Raw genomic sequence first — 23,778 nt, 5'->3', positions numbered from 1 at the left:
CTAGAAATGCCGCCTTGAAAGTATTCACAGGTTTAAGTACCACTCAAGAAGGCGCACAGGTGCTTCACCCGAGCTCGTCAGCTCAGAGGCTCACGGGAGCCTTAATTACAACAGTCAAAGCGGGGAGCACCCTGTCTTCCATTCCAGCATTTGTGACCCCAAGGCATCATGGTAAATGCAGTCATTAGCACGAATTTGAATAGAGTTTTGAAAGGTTTTCACCATAAGTTGGTGCGGCAAGTGCTGTATCTTCGGACACGTGTTTCTGGCTATTTGGCCGTCATCAGCAAAGAGCAACGTGTAGCTGGCGGCGTTGCTTGAAATGCCGCCTTGAAAGTATTCACAGGTTTAAGTACCACTCAAGAAGGCGCACAGGTGCTTCACCCGAGCTCGTCAGCTCAGAGGCTCACGGGAGCCTTAATTACAACAGTCAAAGCGGGGAGCACCCTGTCTTCCATTCCAGCATTTGTGACCCCAAGGAATCATGGTAAATGCAGTCATTAGCACAAATTTGAATAGAGTTTTGAAAGGTTTTCACCATAAGTTGGTGCGGCAAGTGCTGTATCTTCGGACACGTGTTTCTGGCTATTTGGCCGTCATCAGCAAAGAGCAACGTGTAGCTGGCGGCGTTGCTTGAAATGCCGCCTTGAAAGTATTCACAGGTTTAAGTACCACTCAAGAAGGCGCACAGGTGCTTCACCCGAGCTCGTCAGCTCAGAGGCTCACGGGAGACTTAATTACAACAGTCAAAGCGGGGAGCACCCTGTCTTCCATTCCAGCATTTGTGACCCCAAGGAATCATGGTAAATGCAGTCATTAGCACAAATTTGAATAGAGTTTTGAAAGGTTTTCACCATAAGTTGGTGCGGCAAGTGCTGTATCTTCGGACACGTGTTTCTGGCTATTTGGCCGTCATCAGCAAAGAGCAACGTGTAGCTGGCGGGGTTGCTTGAAATGCCGCCTTGAAAGTATTCACAGGTTTAAGTACCACTCAAGAAGGCGCACAGGTGCTTCACCCGAGCTCGTCAGCTCAGAGGCTCACGGGAGCCTTAATTACAACAGTCAAAGCGGGGAGCACCCTGTCTTCCATTCCAGCATTTGTGACCCCAAGGCATCATGGTAAATGCAGTCATTAGCACAAATTTGAATAGATTTTTGATAGGTTTTCACCATAAGTTGGTGCGGCAAGTGCTGTATTTTCAGACACGTGTTTCTGGCTATTTGGCCGTCATCAGCAAAGAGCAACGTGTAGCTGGCGGGGTTGCTTGAAATGCCGCCTTGAAAGTATTCACAGGTTTAAGTACCACTCAAGATGGCGCACAGGTGCTTCACCCGAGCTCGTCAGCTCAGAGGGTCACGGAAGCCTTAATTACAACAGTCAAAGCGGGGAGCACCCTGTCTTCCATTCCAGCATTTGTGACCCCAAGGCCTCATGGTAAATGCAGTCATTAGCACAAATTTGAATAGAGTTTTGAATGGTTTTCACCATAAGTTGGTGCGGAAAGTGCTGTATCTTCGGACACGTGTTTCTGGCTATTTGGCCGTCATCAGCAAAGGGCAACGTGTAGCTGGCGGGGTTGCTTGAAATGACGCCTTGAAAGTATTCACAGGTTTAAGTACCACTCAAGAAGGGGCACAGGTGCTTCACCCGAGCTCGTCAGTTCAGAGGCTCACGGGAGCCTTTAATTACAACAGTCAAAGCGGGGAGCACCCTGTCTTCCATTCCATCATTTGTGACCCCAAGGCATCATGGTAAATGCTTTCATTAGCACGAATTTGAATAGAGTTTTGAAATGTTTTCACCATAAGTTGGTGCGGCAAGTGCTGTATCTTCGGACACGTGTTTCTGGCTATTTGGCCGTCATCAGCAAAGAGCAGCGTGTAGCTGGCGGGGTTGCTTGAAATGCCGCCTTGAAAGTATTCACAGGTTTAAGTACCACTCAAGAAGGCGCACAGGTGCTTCACCCGATCTCGTCAGCTCAGAGGCTCACGGGAGCCTTAATTACAACAGTCAAAGCGGGGAGCACCCTGTCTTCCATTCCAGCATTTGTGACCCCAAGGCATCATGGTAAATGCAGTCATTAGCATGAATTTGAATAGAGTTTTGAAAGGTTTTCACCATAAGTTGGTGCGGCAAGTGCTGTATCTTCGGACACGTGTTTCTGGCTATTTGGCCGTCATCAGCAAAGAGCAAGGTGTAGCTGGCGGGGTTGCTTGAAATGCCGCCTTGAAAGTATTCACAGGTTTAAGTACCACTCAAGAAGGCGCACAGGTGCTTCACCCGAGCTCGTCAGCTCAGAGGGTCACGGGAGCCTTAATTACAACAGTCAAAGCGGGGAGCACCCTGTCTTCCATTCCAGCATTTGTGACCCCAAGGCATCATGGTAAATGCAGTCATTAGCACAAATTTGAATAGAGTTTGGAATGGTTTTCACCATAAGTTGGTGCGGAAAGTGCTGTATCTTCGGACACGTGTTTCTGGCTATTTGGCCGTTATCAGCAAAGAGCAACGTGTAGCTGGCGGGGTTGCTAGAAATGCCGCCTTGAAAGTATTCACAGGTTTAAGTACCACTCAAGAAGGCGCACAGGTGCTTCACCCGAGCTCGTCAGCTCAGAGGCTCACGGGAGCCTTAATTACAACAATCAAAGCGGGGAGCACCCTGTCTTCCATTCCAGCATTTGTGACCCCAAGGCATCATGGTAAATGCAGTCATTAGCACGAATTTGAATAGAGTTTTGAAAGGTTTTCACCATACGTTGGTGCGGCAAGTGCTGTATCTTCGGACACGTGTTTCTGGCTATTTGGCCGTCATCAGCAAAGAGCAACGTGTAGCTGGCGGCGTTGCTTGAAATGCCGCCTTGAAAGTATTCACAGGTTTAAGTACCACTCAAGAAGGCGCACAGGTGTTTCACCCGAGCTCGTCAGCTCAGAGGCTCACGGGAGCCTTAATTACAACAGTCAAAGCGGGGAGCACCCTGTCTTCCATTCCAGCATTTGTGACCCCAAGGAATCATGGTAAATGCAGTCATTAGCACGAATTTGAATAGAGTTTTGAAAGGTTTTCACCATAAGTTGGTGCGGCAAGTGCTGTATCTTCGGACACGTGTTTCTGGCTATTTGGCCATCATCAGCAAAGAGCAACGTGTAGCTGGCGGCGTTGCTTGAAATGCTGCCTTGAAAGTATTCACAGGTTTAAGTACCACTCAAGAAGGCGCACAGGTGCTTCACCCGAGCTCGTCAGCTCAGAGGCTCACGGGAGCCTTAATTACAACAGTCAAAACGGGGAGCACCCTGTCTTCCATTCCAGCATTTGTGACCCCAAGGCATCATGGTAAATGCAGTCATTAGCACAAATTTGAATAGATTTTTGAAAGGTTTTCACCATAAGTTGGTGCGGCAAGTGCTGTATTTTCGGACACGTGTTTCTGGCTATTTGGCCGTCATCAGCAAAGAGCAACGTGTAGTTGGCGGGGTTGCTTGAAATGCCGCCTTGAAAGTATTCACAGGTTTAAGTACCACTCAAGAAGGCGCACAGGTGCTTCACCCGAGCTCGTCAGCTCAGAGGGTCACGGGAGCTTTAATTACAACAGTCAAAGCGGGGAGCTCCCTGTCTTCCATTCCAGCATTTGTGACCCCAAGGCATCATGGTAAATGCAGTCATTAGCACAAATTTGAATAGAGTTTTGAATGGTTTTCACCATAAGTTGGTGCGGAAAGTGCTGTATCTTCGGACACGTGTTTCTGGCTATTTGGCCGTCATCAGCAAAGAGCAACGTGTAGCTGGCGGGGTTGCTTGAAATGCCGCCTTGAAAGTATTCACAGGTTTAAGTACCACTCAAGAAGGCGCACAGGTGCTTCACCCGAGCTCGTCAGCTCAGAGGCTCACGGGAGCCTTAATTACAACAGTCAAAGCGGGGAGCACCCTGTCTTCCATTCCAGCATTTGTGACCCCAAGGCATCATGGTAAATGCAGTCATTAGCACAAATTTGAATAGAGTTTTGAAAGGTTTTCACCATAAGTTGGTGCGGCAAGTGCTGTATCTTCGGACACGTGTTTCTGGCTATTTGGCCGTCATCAGCAAAGAGCAACGTGTAGCTGGCGGGGTTGCTTGAAATGCCGCCTTGAAAGTATTCACAGGTTTAAGTACCACTCAAGAAGGCGCACAGGTGCTTCACCCGAGCTCGTCAGCTCAGAGGGTCACGGGAGCCTTAATTACAACAGTCAAAGCGGGGAGCACCCTGTCTTCCATTCCAGCATTTGTGACCCCAAGGCATCATGGTAAATGCAGTCATTAGCACAAATTTGAATGGAGTTTGGAATGGTTTTCACCATAAGTTGGTGCGGCAAGTGCTTTATCTTCGGACACGTGTTTCTGGCTATTTGGCCATCATCAGCAAAGAGCAACGTGTAGCTGGCGGCGTTGCTTGAAATGCCGCCTTGAAAGTATTCACAGGTTTAAATACCACTCAAGAAGGCGCACAGGTGCTTCACCCGAGCTCGTCAGCTCAGAGGCTCACGGGAGCCTTAATTACAACAGTCAAAGAGGGGAGCACCCTGTTTTCCGTTCCAGCATTTGTGACCCCAAGGAATCATGGTAAATGCAGTCATTAGCACGAATTTGAATAGAGTTTTGAAAGGTTTTCACCATAAGTTGGTGCGGCAAGTGCTGTATCTTCAGAGACGTGTTTCTGGCTATTTGGCCGTCATCAGCAAAGAGCAACGTGTAGCTGGCGGGGTTGCTTGAAATGCCGCCTTGAAAGTATTCACAGGTTTAAGTACCACTCAAGAAGGCGCACAGGTGCTTCACCCGAGCTCGTCAGCTCAGAGGCTCACGGGACCCTTAATTACAACAGTCAAAGTGGGGAGCACCCTGTCTTCCATTCCAGCATTTGTCACCCCAAGGCATCATGGTGAATGCAGTCATTAGCACGAATTTGAAAAGAGTCTTGAAAGGTTTTCACCATAAGTTGGTGCGGCAAGTGCTGTATCTTCGGACACGTGTTTCTGGCTATTTGGCCATCATCAGCAAAGAGCAACGTGTAGCTGGCGGGGTTGCTTGAAATGCCGCCTTGAAAGTATTCACAGGTTTAAGTACCACTCAAGAAGGCGCACAGGTGCTTCACCCGAGCTCGTCAGCTCAGAGGCTCACGGGAGCCTTAATTACAACAGTCAAAGCGGGGAGCACCCTGTCTTCCATTCCAGCATTTGTGACCCCAAGGCATCATGGTAAATGCAGTCATTAGCACAAATTTGAAAAGATTTTTGAAAGGTTTTCACCATAAGTTGGTGCGGCAAGTGCTGTATTTTCGGACACGTGTTTCTGGCTATTTGGCCGTCATCAGCAAAGAGCAACGTGTAGCTGGCGGGGTTGCTTGAAATGCCGCCTTGAAAGTATTCACAGGTTTAAGTACCACTCAAGAAGGCGCACAGGTGCTTCACCCGAGCTCGTCAGCTCAGAGGGTCACGGGAGCTTTAATTACAACAGTCAAAGCGGGGAGCTCCCTGTCTTCCATTCCAGCATTTGTGACCCCAAGGCATCATGGTAAATGCAGTCATTAGCACAAATTTGAATAGAGTTTTGAATGGTTTTCACCATAAGTTGGTGCGGAAAGTGCTGTATCTTCGGACACGTGTTTCTGGCTATTTGGCCGTCATCAGCAAGGAGCAACGTGTAGCTGGCGGGGTTGCTTGAAATGCCACCTTGAAAGTATTCAAAGGTTTAAGTACCACTCAAGAAGGCGCACAGGTGCTTCACCCGAGCTCGTCAGCTCAGAGGCTCACGGGAGCCTTAATTACAACAGTCAAAGTGGGGAGCACCCTGTCTTCCATTCCAGCATTTGTGACCCCAAGGCATCATGGTAAATGCAGTCATTAGCACAAATTTGAATAGAGTTTTGAAAGGTTTTCACCATAAGTTGGTGCGGCAAGTGCTGTATCTTCGGACACGTGTTTCTGGCTATCTGGCCGTCATCAGCAAAGAGCAGCGTGTAGCTGGTGGGGTTGCTTGAAATGTCGCCTTGAAAGTATTCACAGGTTTAAGTACCACTCAAGAAGGCGCACAGGTGCTTCACCCGATCTCGTCAGCTCAGAGGCTCACGGGAGCCTTAATTACAACAGTCAAAGCGGGGAGCACCCTGTCTTCCATTCCAGCATTTGTGACCCCAAGGCATCATGGTAAATGCAGTCATTAGCATGAATTTGAATAGAGTTTTGAAAGGTTTTCACCATAAGTTGGTGCGGCAAGTGCTGTATCTTCGGACACGTGTTTCTGGCTATTTGGCCGTCATCAGCAAAGAGCAACGTGTAGATGGCGGGGTTGCTTGAAATGCTGCCTTGAAAGTATTCACAGGTTTAAGTACCACTCAAGACGGCGCACAGGTGCTTCACCCGAGCTCGTCAGCTCAGAGGCTCACGGAGCCTTAATTACAACAGTCAAAGTGGGGAGCACCCTGTCTTCCATTCCAGCATTTGTGACCCCAAGGCATCATGGTAAATGCAGTCATTAGCACAAATTTGAATAGAGTTTTGAAAGGTTCTCACCATATGTTGGTGCGGCAAGTGCTGTATCTTCGGACACGTGTTCCTGGCTATTTGGCCGTCATCAGCAAAGAGCAGCGTGTAGCTGGCGGGGTGGCTTGAAATGCCGCCTTGAAAGTATTCACAGGTTTAAGTACCACTCAAGAAGGCGCACAGGTGCTTCACCCGAGCTCGTCAGCTCAGAGGCTCACGGGAGCCTTAATTACAACAGTCAAAGCGGGGAGCACCCTGTCTTCCATTCCAGCATTTGTGACCCCAAGGCATCATGGTAAATGCAGTCATTAGCACAAATTTGAATAGATTTTTGAAAGATTTTCACCATAAGTTGGTGCGGCAAGTGCTGTATTTTCAGACACGTGTTTCTGGCTATTTGGCCGTCATCAGCAAAGAGCAACGTGTAGCTGGCGGGGTTGCTTGAAATGCCGCCTTGAAAGTATTCACAGGTTTAAGTACCACTCAAGATGGCGCACAGGTGCTTCACCCGAGCTCGTCAGCTCAGAGGGTCACGGAAGCCTTAATTACAACTGTCAAAGCGGGGAGCACCCTGTCTTCCATTCCAGCATTTGTGACCCCAAGGCATTATGGTAAATGCAGTCATTAGCACAAATTTGAATAGAGTTTTGAATGGTTTTCACCATAAGTTGGTGCGGAAAGTGCTGTATCTTCGGACACGTGTTTCTGGCTATTTGGCCGTCATCAGCAAAGAGCAGCGTGTAGCTGGCGGGGTTGCTTGAAATGCCGCCTTGAAAGTATTCACAGGTTTAAGTACCACTCAAGAAGGCGCACAGGTGCTTCACCCGATCTCGTCAGCTCAGAGGCTCACGGGAGCCTTAATTACAACAGTCAAAGCGGGGAGCACCCTGTCTTCCATTCCAGCATTTGTGACCCCAAGGCATCATGGTAAATGCAGTCATTAGCATGAATTTGAATAGAGTTTTGAAAGGTTTTCACCATAAGTTGGTGCGGCAAGTGCTGTATCTTCGGACACGTGTTTCTGGCTATTTGGCCGTCATCATCAAAGAGCAACGTGTAGCTGGCGGGGTTGCTTGAAATGCCGCCTTGAAAGTATTCACAGGTTTAAGTACCACTCAAGAAGGCGCACAGGTGCTTCACCCGAGCTCGTCAGCTCAGAGGGTCACGGGAGCCTTAATTACAACAGTCAAAGCGGGGAGCACCCTGTCTTCCATTCCAGCATTTGTGACCCCAAGGCATCATGGTAAATGCAGTCATTAGCACAAATTTGAATAGAGTTTGGAATGGTTTTCACCATAAGTTGGTGCGGAAAGTGCTGTATCTTCGGACACGTGTTTCTGGCTATTTGGCCGTTATCAGCAAAGAGCAACGTGTAGCTGGCGGGGTTGCTAGAAATGCCGCCTTGAAAGTATTCACAGGTTTAAGTACCACTCAAGAAGGCGCACAGGTGCTTCACCCGAGCTCGTCAGCTCAGAGGCTCACGGGAGCCTTAATTACAACAGTCAAAGCGGGGAGCACCCTGTCTTCCATTCCAGCATTTGTGACCCCAAGGCATCATTTTAAATGCAGTCATTAGCACGAATTTGAATAGAGTTTTGAAAGGTTTTCACCATAAGTTGGTGCGGCAAGTGCTGTATCTTCGGACACGTGTTTCTGGCTATTTGGCCGTCATCAGCAAAGAGCAACGTGTAGCTGGCGGCGTTGCTTGAAATGCCGCCTTGAAAGTATTCACAGGTTTAAGTACCACTCAAGAAGGCGCACAGGTGCTTCACCCGAGCTCGTCAGCTCAGAGGCTCACTGGAGCCTTAATTACAACAGTCAAAGCGGGGAGCACCCTGTCTTCCATTCCAGCATTTGTGACCCCAAGGAATCATGGTAAATGCAGTCATTAGCACGAATTTGAATAGAGTTTTGAAAGGTTTTCACCATAAGTTGGTGCGGCAAGTGCTGTATCTTTGGACACGTGTTTCTGGCTATTTGGCCATCATCAGCAAAGAGCAACGGGTAGCTGGCGGCGTTGCTTGAAATGCCGCCTTGAAAGTATTCACAGGTTTAAGTACCACTCAAGAAGGCGCACAGGTGCTTCACCCGAGCTCGTCAGCTCAGAGGCTCACGGGAGCCTTAATTACAACAGTCAAAGCGGGGAGCACCCTGTCTTCCATTCCAGCATTTGTGACCCCAAGGCATCATGGTAAATGCAGTCATTAGCACAAATTTGAATAGATTTTTGAAAGGTTTTCACCATAAGTTGGTGCGGCAAGTGCTGTATTTTCGGACACGTGTTTCTGGCTATTTGGCCGTCATCAGCAAAGAGCAACGTGTAGCTGGCGGGGTTGCTTGAAATGCCGCCTTGAAAGTATTCACAGGTTTAAGTACCACTCAAGAAGGCGCACAGGTGCTTCACCCGAGCTCGTCAGCTCAGAGGGTCACGGGAGCTTTAATTACAACAGTCAAAGCGGGGAGCTCCCTGTCTTCCATTCCAGCATTTGTGACCCCAAGGCATCATGGTAAATGCAGTCATTAGCACAAATTTGAATAGAGTTTTGAATGGTTTTCACCATAAGTTGGTGCGGAAAGTGCTGTATCTTCGGACACGTGTTTCTGGCTATTTGGCCGTCATCAGCAAAGAGCAACGTGTAGCTGGCGGGGTTGCTTGAAATGCCGCCTTGAAATTATTCACAGGTTTAAGTACCACTCAAGAAGGCACACAGGTGCTTCACCCGAGCTCGTCAGCTCAGAGGCTCACGGGAGCCTTAATTACAACAGTCAAAGCGGGGAGCACCCTGTCTTCCATTCCAGCATTTGTGACCCCAAGGCATCATGGTAAATGCAGTCATTAGCACAAATTTGAATAGAGTTTTGAAAGGTTTTCACCATAAGTTGGTGCGGCAAGTGCTGTATCTTCGGACACGTGTTTCTGGCTATTTGCCCGTCATCAGCAAAGAGCAACGTGTAGCTGGCGGGGTTGCTTGAAATGCCGCCTTGAAAGTATTCACAGGTTTAAGTACCACTCAAGAAGGCGCACAGGTGCTTCACCCGAGCTCGTCAGCTCAGAGGGTCACGGGAGCCTTAATTACAACAGTCAAAGCGGGGAGCACCCTGTCTTCCATTCCAGCATTTGTGACCCCAAGGCATCATGGTAAATGCAGTCATTAGCACAAATTTGAATAGATTTTTGAAAGATTTTCACCATAAGTTGGTGCGGCAAGTGCTGTATTTTCAGACACGTGTTTCTGGCTATTTGGCCGTCATCAGCAAAGAGCAACGTGTAGCTGGCGGGGTTGCTTGAAATGCCGCCTTGAAAGTATTCACAGGTTTAAGTACCACTCAAGATGGCGCACAGGTGCTTCACCCGAGCTCGTCAGCTCAGAGGGTCACGGAAGCCTTAATTACAACTGTCAAAGCGGGGAGCACCCTGTCTTCCATTCCAGCATTTGTGACCCCAAGGCATTATGGTAAATGCAGTCATTAGCACAAATTTGAATAGAGTTTTGAATGGTTTTCACCATAAGTTGGTGCGGAAAGTGCTGTATCTTCGGACACGTGTTTCTGGCTATTTGGCCGTCATCAGCAAAGAGCAGCGTGTAGCTGGCGGGGTTGCTTGAAATGCCGCCTTGAAAGTATTCACAGGTTTAAGTACCACTCAAGAAGGTGCACAGGTGCTTCACCCGAGCTCGTCAGCTCAGAGGGTCACGGGAGCCTTAATTACAACAGTCAAAGCGGGGAGCACCCTGTCTTCCATTCCAGCATTTGTGACCCCAAGGCATCATGGTAAATGCAGTCATTAGCACAAATTTGAATAGAGTTTGGAATGGTTTTCACCATAAGTTGGTGCGGAAAGTGCTGTATCTTCGGACACGTGTTTCTGGCTATTTGGCCGTTATCAGCAAAGAGCAACGTGTAGCTGGCGGGGTTGCTAGAAATGCCGCCTTGAAAGTATTCACAGGTTTAAGTACCACTCAAGAAGGCGCACAGGTGCTTCACCCGAGCTCGTCAGCTCAGAGGCTCACGGGAGCCTTAATTACAACAGTCAAAGCGGGGAGCACCCTGTCTTCCATTCCAGCATTTGTGACCCCAAGGCATCATGGTAAATGCAGTCATTAGCACGAATTTGAATAGAGTTTTGAAAGGTTTTCACCATAAGTTGGTGCGGCAAGTGCTGTATCTTCGGACACGTGTTTCTGGCTATTTGGCCGTCATCAGCAAAGAGCAACGTGTAGCTGGCGGCGTTGCTTGAAATGCCGCCTTGAAAGTATTCACAGGTTTAAGTACCACTCAAGAAGGCGCACAGGTGCTTCACCCGAGCTCGTCAGCTCAGAGGCTCACGGGAGCCTTAATTACAACAGTCAAAGCGGGGAGCACCCTGTCTTCCATTCCAGCATTTGTGACCCCAAGGAATCATGGTAAATGCAGTCATTAGCACGAATTTGAATAGAGTTTTGAAAGGTTTTCACCATAAGTTGGTGCGGCAAGTGCTGTATCTTTGGACACGTGTTTCTGGCTATTTGGCCATCATCAGCAAAGAGCAACGGGTAGCTGGCGGCGTTGCTTGAAATGCCGCCTTGAAAGTATTCACAGGTTTAAGTACCACTCAAGAAGGCGCACAGGTGCTTCACCCGAGCTCGTCAGCTCAGAGGCTCACGGGAGCCTTAATTACAACAGTCAAAGCGGGGAGCACCCTGTCTTCCATTCCAGCATTTGTGACCCCAAGGCATCATGGTAAATGCAGTCATTAGCACAAATTTGAATAGATTTTTGAAAGGTTTTCACCATAAGTTGGTGCGGCAAGTGCTGTATTTTCGGACACGTGTTTCTGGCTATTTGGCCGTCATCAGCAAAGAGCAACGTGTAGCTGGCGGGGTTGCTTGAAATGCCGCCTTGAAAGTATTCACAGGTTTAAGTACCACTCAAGAAGGCGCACAGGTGCTTCACCCGAGCTCGTCAGCTCAGAGGGTCACGGGAGCTTTAATTACAACAGTCAAAGCGGGGAGCTCCCTGTCTTCCATTCCAGCATTTGTGACCCCAAGGCATCATGGTAAATGCAGTCATTAGCACAAATTTGAATAGAGTTTTGAATGGTTTTCACCATAAGTTGGTGCGGAAAGTGCTGTATCTTCGGACACGTGTTTCTGGCTATTTGGCCGTCATCAGCAAAGAGCAACGTGTAGCTGGCGGGGTTGCTTGAAATGCCGCCTTGAAAGTATTCAAAGGTTTAAGTACCACTCAAGAAGGCACACAGGTGCTTCACCCGAGCTCGTCAGCTCAGAGGCTCACGGGAGCCTTAATTACAACAGTCAAAGCGGGGAGCACCCTGTCTTCCATTCCAGCATTTGTGACCCCAAGGCATCATGGTAAATGCAGTCATTAGCACAAATTTGAATAGAGTTTTGAAAGGTTTTCACCATAAGTTGGTGCGGCAAGTGCTGTATCTTCGGACACGTGTTTCTGGCTATTTGGCCGTCATCAGCAAAGAGCAACGTGTAGCTGGCGGGGTTGCTTGAAATGCCGCCTTGAAAGTATTCACAGGTTTAAGTACCACTCAAGAAGGCGCACAGGTGCTTCACCCGAGCTCGTCAGCTCAGAGGGTCACGGGAGCCTTAATTACAACAGTCAAAGCGGGGAGCACCCTGTCTTCCATTCCAGCATTTGTGACCCCAAGGCATCATGGTAAATGCAGTCATTAGCACAAATTTGAATAGAGTTTGGAATGGTTTTCACCATAAGTTGGTGCGGAAAGTGCTGTATCTTCGGACACGTGTTTCTGGCTATTTGGCCGTTATCAGCAAAGAGCAACGTGTAGCTGGCGGGGTTGCTAGAAATGCCACCTTGAAAGTATTCACAGGTTTAAGTACCACTCAAGAAGGCGCACAGGTGCTTCACCCGAGCTCGTCAGCTCAGAGGCTCACGGGAGCCTTAATTACAACAGTCAAAGCGGGGAGCACCCTGTCTTCCATTCCAGCATTTGTGACCCCAAGGCATCATGGTAAATGCAGTCATTAGCACGAATTTGAATAGAGTTTTGAAAGGTTTTCACCATAAGTTGGTGCGGCAATTGCTGTATCTTCGGACACGTGTTTCTGGCTATTTGGCCGTCATCAGCAAAGAGCAACGTGTAGCTGGCGGCGTTGCTTGAAATGCCGCCTTGAAAGTATTCACAGGTTTAAGTACCACTCAAGAAGGCGCACAGGTGCTTCACCCGAGCTCGTCAGCTCAGAGGCTCACGGGAGCCTTAATTACAACAGTCAAAGAGGGGAGCACCCTGTTTTCCATTCCAGCATTTGTGACCCCAAGGAATCATGGTAAATGCAGTCATTAGCACGAATTTGAATAGAGTTTTGAAAGGTTTTCACCATAAGTTGGTGCGGCAAGTGCTGTATGTTCAGACACGTGTTTCTGGCTATTTGGCCGTCATCAGCAAAGAGCAACGTGTAGCTGGCGGGGTTGCTTGAAATGCCGCCTTGAAAGTATTCACAGGTTTAAGTACCACTCAAGAAGGCGCACAGGTGCTTCACCCGAGCTCGTCAGCTCAGAGGCTCACGGGACCCTTAATTACAACAGTCAAAGTGGGGAGCACCCTGTCTTCCATTCCAGCATTTGTCACCCCAAGGCATCATGGTGAATGCAGTCATTAGCACAAATTTGAAAAGAGTCTTGAAAGGTTTTCACCATAAGTTGGTGCGGCAAGTGCTGGATCTTCGGACACGTGTTTCTGGCTATTTGGCCATCATCAGCAAAGAGCAACGTGTAGCTGGCGGGGTTGCTTGAAATGCCGCCTTGAAAGTATTCACAGGTTTAAGTACCACTCAAGAAGGCGCACAGGTGCTTCACCCGAGCTCGTCAGCTCAGAGGCTCACGGGAGCTTTAATTACAACAGTCAAAGCGGGGAGCACCCTGTCTTCCATTCCAGCATTTGTGACCCCAAGGCATCATGGTAAATGCAGTCATTAACACAAATTTGAATAGATTTTTGAAAGGTTTTCACCATAAGTTGGTGCGGCAAGTGCTGTATTTTCGGACACGTGTTTCTGGCTATTTGGCCGTCATCAGCAAAGAGCAACGTGTAGCTGGCGGGGTTGCTTGAAATGCCGCCTTGAAAGTATTCACAGGTTTAAGTACCACTCAAGAAGGCGCACAGGTGCTTCACCCGAGCTCGTCAGCTCAGAGGGTCACGGGAGCTTTAATTACAACAGTCAAAGCGGGGAGCTCCCTGTCTTCCATTCCAGCATTTGTGACCCCAAGGCATCATGGTAAATGCAGTCATTAGCACAAATTTGAATAGAGTTTTGAATGGTTTTCACCATAAGTTGGTGCGGAAAGTGCTGTATCTTCGGACACGTGTTTCTGGCTATTTGGCCGTCATCAGCAAGGAGCAACGTGTAGCTGGCGGGGTTGCTTGAAATGCCGCCTTGAAAGTATTCACAGGTTTAAGTACCACTCAAGAAGGCGCACAGGTGCTTCACCCGAGCTCGTCAGCTCAGAGGCTCACGGGAGCCTTAATTACAACAGTCAAAGCGGGGAGCACCCTGTCTTCCATTCCAGCATTTGTGACCCCAAGGCATCATGGTAAATGCAGTCATTAGCACAAATGTGAAAAGAGTTTTGAAAGGTTTTCACCATAAGTTGGTGCGGCAAGTGCTGTATCTTCGGACACGTGTTTCTGGCTATTTGGCCGTCATCAGCAAAGAGCAGCGTGTAGCTGGTGGGGTTGCTTGAAATGCCGCCTTGAAAGTATTCACAGGTTTAAGTACCACTCAAGAAGGCGCACAGGTGCTTCACCCGATCTCGTCAGCTCAGAGGCTCACGGGAGCCTTAATTACAACAGTCAAAGCGGGGAGCACCCTGTCTTCCATTCCAGCATTTGAGACCCCAAGGCATCATGGTAAATGCAGTCATTAGCATGAATTTGAATAGAGTTTTGAAAGGTTTTCACCATAAGTTGGTGCGGCAAGTGCTGTATCTTCGGACACGTGTTTCTGGCTATTTGGCCGTCATCAGCAAAGAGCAACGTGTAGATGGCGGGGTTGCTTGAAATGCTGCCTTGAAAGTATTCACAGGTTTAAGTACCACTCAAGACGGCGCACAGGTGCTTCACCCGAGCTCGTCAGCTCAGAGGCTCACGGAGCCTTAATTACAACAGTCAAAGTGGGGAGCACCCTGTCTTCCATTCCAGCATTTGTGACCCCAAGGCATCATGGTAAATGCAGTCATTAGCACAAATTTGAATAGAGTTTTGAATGGTTTTCACCATAAGTTGGTGCGGAAAGTGCTGTATCTTCGGACACGTGTTTCTGGCTATTTGGCCGTCATCAGCAAAGAGCAGCGTGTAGCTGGCGGGGTTGCTTGAAATGCCGCCTTGAAAGTATTCACAGGTTTAAGTACCACTCAAGAAGGCGCACAGGTGCTTCACCCGATCTCGTCAGCTCAGAGGCTCACGGGAGCCTTAATTACAACAGTCAAAGCGGGGAGCACCCTGTCTTCCATTCCAGCATTTGTGACCCCAAGGCATCATGGTAAATGCAGTCATTAGCATGAATTTGAATAGAGTTTTGAAAGGTTTTCACCATAAGTTGGTGCGGCAAGTGCTGTATCTTCGGACACGTGTTTCTGGCTATTTGGCCGTCATCAGCAAAGAGCAACGTGTAGCTGGCGGGGTTGCTTGAAATGCCGCCTTGAAAGTATTCACAGGTTTAAGTACCACTCAAGAAGGCGCACAGGTGCTTCACCCGAGCTCGTCAGCTCAGAGGGTCACGGGAGCCTTAATTACAACAGTCAAAGCGGGGAGCACCCTGTCTTCCATTCCAGCATTTGTGACCCCAAGGCATCATGGTAAATGCAGTCATTAGCACAAATTTGAATAGAGTTTGGAATGGTTTTCACCATAAGTTGGTGCGGAAAGTGCTGTATCTTCGGACACGTGTTTCTGGCTATTTGGCCGTTATCAGCAAAGAGCAACGTGTAGCTGGCGGGGTTGCTAGAAATGCCGCCTTGAAAGTATTCACAGGTTTAAGTACCACTCAAGAAGGCGCACAGGTGCTTCACCCGAGCTCGTCAGCTCAGAGGCTCACGGGAGCCTTAATTACAACAGTCAAAGCGGGGAGCACCCTGTCTTCCATTCCAGCATTTGTGACCCCAAGGCATCATGGTAAATGCAGTCATTAGCACGAATTTGAATAGAGTTTTGAAAGGTTTTCACCATAAGTTGGTGCGGCAAGTGCTGTATCTTCGGACACGTGTTTCTGGCTATTTGGCCGTCATCAGCAAAGAGCAACGTGTAGCTGGCGGCGTTGCTTGAAATGCCGCCTTGAAAGTATTCACAGGTTTAAGTACCACTCAAGAAGGCGCACAGGTGCTTCACCCGAGCTCGTCAGCTCAGAGGCTCACGGGAGCCTTAATTACAACAGTCAAAGCGGGGAGCACCCTGTCTTCCATTCCAGCATTTGTGACCCCAAGGAATCATGGTAAATGCAGTCATTAGCACGAATTTGAATAGAGTTTTGAAAGGTTTTCACCATAAGTTGGTGCGGCAAGTGCTGTATCTTTGGACACGTGTTTCTGGCTATTTGGCCATCATCAGCAAAGAGCAACGGGTAGCTGGCGGCGTTGCTTGAAATGCCGCCTTGAAAGTATTCACAGGTTTAAGTACCACTCAAGAAGGCGCACAGGTGCTTCACCCGAGCTCGTCAGCTCAGAGGCTCACGGGAGCCTTAATTACAACAGTCAAAGCGGGGAGCACCCTGTCTTCCATTCCAGCATTTGTGACCCCAAGGCATCATGGTAAATGCAGTCATTAGCACAAATTTGAATAGATTTTTGAAAGGTTTTCACCATAAGTTGGTGCGGCAAGTGCTGTATTTTCGGACACGTGTTTCTGGCTATTTGGCCGTCATCAGCAAAGAGCAACGTGTAGCTGGCGGGGTTGCTTGAAATGCCGCCTTGAAAGTATTCACAGGTTTAAGTACCACTCAAGAAGGCGCACAGGTGCTTCACCCGAGCTCGTCAGCTCAGAGGGTCACGGGAGCTTTAATTACAACAGTCAAAGCGGGGAGCTCCCTGTCTTCCATTCCAGCATTTGTGACCCCAAGGCATCATGGTAAATGCAGTCATTAGCACAAATTTGAATAGAGTTTTGAATGGTTTTCACCATAAGTTGGTGCGGAAAGTGCTGTATCTTCGGACACGTGTTTCTGGCTATTTGGCCGTCATCAGCAAAGAGCAACGTGTAGCTGGCGGGGTTGCTTGAAATGCCGCCTTGAAAGTATTCACAGGTTTAAGTACCACTCAAGAAGGCACACAGGTGCTTCACCCGAGCTCGTCAGCTCAGAGGCTCACGGGAGCCTTAATTACAACAGTCAAAGCGGGGAGCACCCTGTCTTCCATTCCAGCATTTGTGACCCCAAGGCATCATGGTAAATGCAGTCATTAGCACAAATTTGAATAGAGTTTTGAAAGGTTTTCACCATAAGTTGGTGCGGCAAGTGCTGTATCTTCGGACACGTGTTTCTGGCTATTTGCCCGTCATCAGCAAAGAGCAACGTGTAGCTGGCGGGGTTGCTTGAAATGCCGCCTTGAAAGTATTCACAGGTTTAAGTACCACTCAAGAAGGCGCACAGGTGCTTCACCCGAGCTCGTCAGCTCAGAGGGTCACGGGAGCCTTAATTACAACAGTCAAAGCGGGGAGCACCCTGTCTTCCATTCCAGCATTTGTGACCCCAAGGCATCATGGTAAATGCAGTCATTAGCACAAATTTGAATAGATTTTTGAAAGATTTTCACCATAAGTTGGTGCGGCAAGTGCTGTATTTTCAGACACGTGTTTCTGGCTATTTGGCCGTCATCAGCAAAGAGCAACGTGTAGCTGGCGGGGTTGCTTGAAATGCCGCCTTGAAAGTATTCACAGGTTTAAGTACCACTCAAGATGGCGCACAGGTGCTTCACCCGAGCTCGTCAGCTCAGAGGGTCACGGAAGCCTTAATTACAACTGTCAAAGCGGGGAGCACCCTGTCTTCCATTCCAGCATTTGTGACCCCAAGGCATTATGGTAAATGCAGTCATTAGCACAAATTTGAATAGAGTTTTGAATGGTTTTCACCATAAGTTGGTGCGGAAAGTGCTGTATCTTCGGACACGTGTTTCTGGCTATTTGGCCGTCATCAGCAAAGAGCAGCGTGTAGCTGGCGGGGTTGCTTGAAATGCCGCCTTGAAAGTATTCACAGGTTTAAGTACCACTCAAGAAGGTGCACAGGTGCTTCACCCGAGCTCGTCAGCTCAGAGGGTCACGGGAGCCTTAATTACAACAGTCAAAGCGGGGAGCACCCTGTCTTCCATTCCAGCATTTGTGACCCCAAGGCATCATGGTAAATGCAGTCATTAGCACAAATTTGAATAGAGTTTGGAATGGTTTTCACCATAAGTTGGTGCGGAAAGTGCTGTATCTTCGGACACGTGTTTCTGGCTATTTGGCCGTTATCAGCAAAGAGCAACGTGTAGCTGGCGGGGTTGCTAGAAATGCCGCCTTGAAAGTATTCACAGGTTTAAGTACCACTCAAGAAGGCGCACAGGTGCTTCACCCGAGCTCGTCAGCTCAGAGGCTCACGGGAGCCTTAATTACAACAGTCAAAGCGGGGAGCACCCTGTCTTCCATTCCAGCATTTGTGACCCCAAGGCATCATGGTAAATGCAGTCATTAGCACGAATTTGAATAGAGTTTTGAAAGGTTTTCACCATAAGTTGGTGCGGCAAGTGCTGTATCTTCGGACACGTGTTTCTGGCTATTTGGCCGTCATCAGCAAAGAGCAACGTGTAGCTGGTGGCGTTGCTTGAAATGCCGCCTTGAAAGTATTCACAGGTTTAAGTACCACTCAAGAAGGCGCACAGGTGCTTCACCCGAGCTCGTCAGCTCAGAGGCTCACGGGAGCCTTAATTACAACAGTCAAAGCGGGGAGCACCCTGTCTTCCATTCCAGCATTTGTGACCCCAAGGAATCATGGTAAATGCAGTCATTAGCACGAATTTGAATAGAGTTTTGAAAGGTTTTCACCATAAGTTGGTGCGGCAAGTGCTGTATCTTTGGACACGTGTTTCTGGCTATTTGGCCATCATCAGCAAAGAGCAACGGGTAGCTGGCGGCGTTGCTTGAAATGCCGCCTTGAAAGTATTCACAGGTTTAAGTACCACTCAAGAAGGCGCACAGGTGCTTCACCCGAGCTCGTCAGCTCAGAGGCTCACGGGAGCCTTAATTACAACAGTCAAAGCGGGGAGCACCCTGTCTTCCATTCCAGCATTTGTGACCCCAAGGCATCATGGTAAATGCAGTCATTAGCACAAATTTGAATAGATTTTTGAAAGGTTTTCACCATAAGTTGGTGCGGCAAGTGCTGTATTTTCGGACACGTGTTTCTGGCTATTTGGCCGTCATCAGCAAAGAGCAACGTGTAGCTGGCGGGGTTGCTTGAAATGCCGCCTTGAAAGTATTCACAGGTTTAAGTACCACTCAAGAAGGCGCACAGGTGCTTCACCCGAGCTCGTCAGCTCAGAGGGTCACGGGAGCTTTAATTACAACAGTCAAAGCGGGGAGCTCCCTGTCTTCCATTCCAGCATTTGTGACCCCAAGGCATCATGGTAAATGCAGTCATTAGCACAAATTTGAATAGAGTTTTGAATGGTTTTCACCATAAGTTGGTGCGGAAAGTGCTGTATCTTCGGACACGTGTTTCTGGCTATTTGGCCGTCATCAGCAAAGAGCAACGTGTAGCTGGCGGGGTTGCTTGAAATGCCGCCTTGAAAGTATTCACAGGTTTAAGTACCACTCAAGAAGGCACACAGGTGCTTCACCCGAGCTCGTCAGCTCAGAGGCTCACGGGAGCCTTAATTACAACAGTCAAAGCGGGGAGCACCCTGTCTTCCATTCCAGCATTTGTGACCCCAAGGCATCATGGTAAATGCAGTCATTAGCACAAATTTGAATATAGTTTTGAAAGGTTTTCACCATAAGTTGGTGCGGCAAGTGCTGTATCTTCGGACACGTGTTTCTGGCTATTTGGCCGTCATCAGCAAAGAGCAACGTGTAGCTGGCGGGGTTGCTTGAAATGCCGCCTTGAAAGTATTCACAGGTTTAAGTACCACTCAAGAAGGCGCACAGGTGCTTCACCCGAGCTCGTCAGCTCAGAGGGTCACGGGAGCCTTAATTACAACAGTCAAAGCGGGGAGCACCCTGTCTTCCATTCCAGCATTTGTGACCCCAAGGCATCATGGTAAATGCAGTCATTAGCACAAATTTGAATAGAGTTTGGAATGGTTTTCACCATAAGTTGGTGCGGAAAGTGCTGTATCTTCGGACACGTGTTTCTGGCTATTTGGCCGTTATCAGCAAAGAGCAACGTGTAGCTGGCGGGGTTGCTAGAAATGCCACCTTGAAAGTATTCACAGGTTTAAGTACCACTCAAGAAGGCGCACAGGTGCTTCACCCGAGCTCGTCAGCTCAGAGGCTCACGGGAGCCTTAATTACAACAGTCAAAGCGGGGAGCACCCTGTCTTCCATTCCAGCATTTGTGACCCCAAGGCATCATGGTAAATGCAGTCATTAGCACGAATTTGAATAGAGTTTTGAAAGGTTTTCACCATAAGTTGGTGCGGCAATTGCTGTATCTTCGGACACGTGTTTCTGGCTATTTGGCCGTCATCAGCAAAGAGCAACGTGTAGCTGGCGGCGTTGCTTGAAATGCCGCCTTGAAAGTATTCACAGGTTTAAGTACCACTCAAGAAGGCGCACAGGTGCTTCACCCGAGCTCGTCAGCTCAGAGGCTCACGGGAGCCTTAATTACAACAGTCAAAGAGGGGAGCACCCTGTTTTCCATTCCAGCATTTGTGACCCCAAGGAATCATGGTAAATGCAGTCATTAGCACGAATTTGAATAGAGTTTTGAAAGGTTTTCACCATAAGTTGGTGCGGCAAGTGCTGTATGTTCAGACACGTGTTTCTGGCTATTTGGCCGTCATCAGCAAAGAGCAACGTGTAGCTGGCGGGGTTGCTTGAAATGCCGCCTTGAAAGTATTCACAGGTTTAAGTACCACTCAAGAAGGCGCACAGGTGCTTCACCCGAGCTCGTCAGCTCAGAGGCTCACGGGACCCTTAATTACAACAGTCAAAGTGGGGAGCACCCTGTCTTCCATTCCAGCATTTGTCACCCCAAGGCATCATGGTGAATGCAGTCATTAGCACAAATTTGAAAAGAGTCTTGAAAGGTTTTCACCATAAGTTGGTGCGGCAAGTGCTGGATCTTCGGACACGTGTTTCTGGCTATTTGGCCATCATCAGCAAAGAGCAACGTGTAGCTGGCGGGGTTGCTTGAAATGCCGCCTTGAAAGTATTCACAGGTTTAAGTACCACTCAAGAAGGCGCACAGGTGCTTCACCCGAGCTCGTCAGCTCAGAGGCTCACGGGAGCTTTAATTACAACAGTCAAAGCGGGGAGCACCCTGTCTTCCATTCCAGCATTTGTGACCCCAAGGCATCATGGTAAATGCAGTCATTAACACAAATTTGAATAGATTTTTGAAAGGTTTTCACCATAAGTTGGTGCGGCAAGTGCTGTATTTTCGGACACGTGTTTCTGGCTATTTGGCCGTCATCAGCAAAGAGCAACGTGTAGCTGGCGGGGTTGCTTGAAATGCCGCCTTGAAAGTATTCACAGGTTTAAGTACCACTCAAGAAGGCGCACAGGTGCTTCACCCGAGCTCGTCAGCTCAGAGGGTCACGGGAGCTTTAATTACAACAGTCAAAGCGGGGAGCTCCCTGTCTTCCATTCCAGCATTTGTGACCCCAAGGCATCATGGTAAATGCAGTCATTAGCACAAATTTGAATAGAGTTTTGAATGGTTTTCACCATAAGTTGGTGCGGAAAGTGCTGTATCTTCGGACACGTGTTTCTGGCTATTTGGCCGTCATCAGCAAGGAGCAACGTGTAGCTGGCGGGGTTGCTTGAAATGCCGCCTTGAAAGTATTCACAGGTTTAAGTACCACTCAAGAAGGCGCACAGGTGCTTCACCCGAGCTCGTCAGCTCAGAGGCTCACGGGAGCCTTAATTACAACAGTCAAAGCGGGGAGCACCCTGTCTTCCATTCCAGCATTTGTGACCCCAAGGCATCATGGTAAATGCAGTCATTAGCACAAATGTGAAAAGAGTTTTGAAAGGTTTTCACCATAAGTTGGTGCGGCAAGTGCTGTATCTTCGGACACGTGTTTCTGGCTATTTGGCCGTCATCAGCAAAGAGCAGCGTGTAGCTGGTGGGGTTGCTTGAAATGCCGCCTTGAAAGTATTCACAGGTTTAAGTACCACTCAAGAAGGCGCACAGGTGCTTCACCCGATCTCGTCAGCTCAGAGGCTCACGGGAGCCTTAATTACAACAGTCAAAGCGGGGAGCACCCTGTCTTCCATTCCAGCATTTGAGACCCCAAGGCATCATGGTAAATGCAGTCATTAGCATGAATTTGAATAGAGTTTTGAAAGGTTTTCACCATAAGTTGGTGCGGCAAGTGCTGTATCTTCGGACACGTGTTTCTGGCTATTTGGCCGTCATCAGCAAAGAGCAACGTGTAGATGGCGGGGTTGCTTGAAATGCTGCCTTGAAAGTATTCACAGGTTTAAGTACCACTCAAGACGGCGCACAGGTGCTTCACCCGAGCTCGTCAGCTCAGAGGCTCACGGAGCCTTAATTACAACAGTCAAAGTGGGGAGCACCCTGTCTTCCATTCCAGCATTTGTGACCCCAAGGCATCATGGTAAATGCAGTCATTAGCACAAATTTGAATAGAGTTTTGAAAGGTTCTCACCATATGTTGGTGCGGCAAGTGCTGTATCTTCGGACACGTGTTCCTGGCTATTTGGCCGTCATCAGCAAAGAGCAGCGTGTAGCTGGCGGGGTGGCTTGAAATGCCGCCTTGAAAGTATTCACAGGTTTAAGTACCACTCAAGAAGGCGCACAGGTGCTTCACCCGAGCTCGTCAGCTCAGAGGCTCACGGGAGCCTTAATTACAACAGTCAAAGCGGGGAGCACCCTGTCTTCCATTCCAGCATTTGTGACCCCAAGGCATCATGGTAAATGCAGTCATTAGTACGAATTTGAATAGAGTTTTGAAAGGTTTTCACCATAAGTTGGTGCTGCAAGTGCTGTATCTTCAGACACGTGTTTCTGGCTATTTGGCCGTCATCAGCAAAGAGCAGCGTGTAGCTGGCGGGGTTGCTTGAAATGCCGCCTTGAAAGTATTCACAGGTTTAAGTACCACTCAAGAAGGCGCACAGGTGCTTCACCCGATCTCGTCAGCTCAGAGGCTCACGGGAGCCTTAATTACAACAGTCAAAGCGGGGAGCACCCTGTCTTCCATTCCAGCATTTGTGACCCCAAGGCATCATGGTAAATGCAGTCATTAGCACGAATTTGAATAGAGTTTTGAAAGGTTTTCACCATAAGTTGGTGCGGCAAGTGCTGTATCTTCGGACACGTGTTTCTGGCTATTTGGCCGTCATCAGCAAAGAGCAACGTGTAGCTGGCGGGGTTGCTTGAAATGCCGCCTTGAAAGTATTCACAGGTTTAAGTACCACTCAAGAAGGCGTACAGGTGCTTCACCCGACCTCGTCAGCTCAGAGGCTCACATGAGACTTAATTACAACAGTCAAAGCGGGGAGCACCCTGTCTTCCATTCCAGCATTTGTGACCCCAAGGAATCATGGTAAATGCAGTCATTAGCACGAATTTGAATAGAGTTTTGAAAGGTTTTCACCATAAGTTGGTGCGGCAAGTGCTGTATCTTCGGACACGTGTTTCTGGCTATTTGGCCGTCATCAGCAAAGAGCAACGTGTAGCTGGCGGGGTTGCTTGAAATGCCGACTTGAAAGTATTCACAGGTTTAAGTACCACTCAAGAAGGCGCACAGGTGCTTCACCCGAGCTCGTCAGCTCAGAGGCTCACGGGAGCCTTAATTACAACAGTCAAAGTGGGGAGCACCCTGTCTTCCATTCCAGCATTTGTCACCCCAAGGCATCATGGTGAATGCAGTCATTAGCACGAATTTGAATAGAGTCTTGAAAGGTTTTCATCATAAGTTGGTGCGGCAAGTGCTGTATCTTCGGACACGTGTTTCTGGCTATTTGGCCATCATCAGCAAAGAGCAACGTGTAGCTGGCGGGGTTGCTTGAAATGCCGCCTTGAAAGTATTCACAGGTTTAAGTACCACTCAAGAAGGCGCACAGGTGCTTCACCCGAGCTCGTCA

The sequence above is a fragment of the Pleurodeles waltl genome, chromosome 9 (assembly GCF_031143425.1).
Source record: "Pleurodeles waltl isolate 20211129_DDA chromosome 9, aPleWal1.hap1.20221129, whole genome shotgun sequence".
Lineage (NCBI taxonomy): Eukaryota > Metazoa > Chordata > Amphibia > Caudata > Salamandridae > Pleurodeles > Pleurodeles waltl.
Note: the sequence above shows the minus strand (reverse complement) of the source record.